We start from the raw sequence: 1,593 nt of genomic DNA on the forward strand, positions 1-1,593 counted from the left end.
ATTTCCAAGAAATCCTTGTTCCCACCCTATTAAAGGAACAGCGCTGCCTACACACGTTATATAGGGGGGACCTGTAGTGTGCAGGGGAATGCCAGTCCCTATACTGTATTTGATGCCTGCAGCAATGTCCATAACCACATCTGTCACGTAGAGATTAGAAGTAGAAATAAGACTGGAGATCACAAATATTAATACACCACACCCCTTAAATTAATCAAGTACCTTATAACTGCACCTTCCTTTTTATCCTAAAACTTTGACATAGGCATAATTAACAATAAACACAGAACATTGAATTGGAAGACAAAGGGGTTTAAAACCCTGCTGTTCTGTTCGGTCTGGGGAGACCTATTTTGAACTTTGGCATTTTTTGGGGTGTTCAAGATGCGGTTCTGAAACTTGTGGTTGATTGACTTAAATGAGGATGGGTCGGTCGGCCACGGGTTTCAGAGCCGCATCTTGAATATTTTAAAGAATATTGAAGTTCAAAGTCGGTCATTTTTGACCAACAGAACAGCAGTAATAACCATGAAAACTTGACTTGATGCAATGCCACCTCTGGACTACCAGTGGGCAAGTCTCATTTCCACTTGAGAGAAAAAAAAGGTCCGATTTACGGACTGAAAAAACGGAGGTAAATCATGCGATTTTTTTTTTTTTTTTTTATTTTTTTTTTATCGCAACATCCGTATGACATCCGTATTGCTGTCCGATTTTTACGCACCGGTGTCCTTTGAAAAGCCGGTAATTCAGCGCGGTTTACAGTAAAATCACACTGACAGGTTAGAATAGAGTAGATATATACACATAGAATAGGTATATATACATATATATATGTCAGTGAGACACATATATATATTTAAAGGGACTCTGTCACCTGAATTTGGCGGGACTGGTTTTGGGTCATATGGGCGGAGTTTTCGGGTGTTTGATTCACCCTTTCCTTACCTGCTGGCTGCATGCTGGCTGCAATATTGGATTGAAGTTCATTCTCTGTCCTCCGTAGTACACGCCTGCGCAAGGCAAGATTGCTTCAATCCAATATTGCAGCCAGCATGCAGCCAGCAGGTAAGGAAAGGGTGAATCAAACACCCGAAAACTCCGCCCATATGACCCAAAACCAGTCCCGCCAAATTCAGGTGACAGGTTCCCTTTAATGCAGCGCTAGATAGCAGAAAAGCCGGTAATTCAATTGCCGGATTTTGCTATTTCCTTCCCAAACCCGAGATATGAGACATGGTTTACATACAGTAAACCATTTCATATCCCTTATTTTATTACACATTCCTGACTACTAATGTAAGAAGTGTCTTTGTGTAAAATTTGGTGGCTCTAGCTTTTAAAATAAAGGGTTAAATCACGGAAAAAATTGGCGTGGGCTCCTGCGTAATTTTCTCCACCAGAGTGGTAAAGCCAGTGACTGAGGGCAGATATTAATAGCCTAGAGAGGGACCATGGTTATAGGACCCCCCATGGCTAAAAACATCTGCCCTCAGCCACCCCAGAAAAGGCACATCTGTAAGATGCGCCTATTCTGGCATTTGGCCACTCTCTTCCCACTCCCCTGTAGCAGTGAGATATGGGGTAATAAAG

The sequence above is a fragment of the Ranitomeya imitator genome, chromosome 2 (assembly GCF_032444005.1).
Source record: "Ranitomeya imitator isolate aRanImi1 chromosome 2, aRanImi1.pri, whole genome shotgun sequence".
Taxonomy (NCBI): Eukaryota; Metazoa; Chordata; class Amphibia; order Anura; family Dendrobatidae; genus Ranitomeya; species Ranitomeya imitator.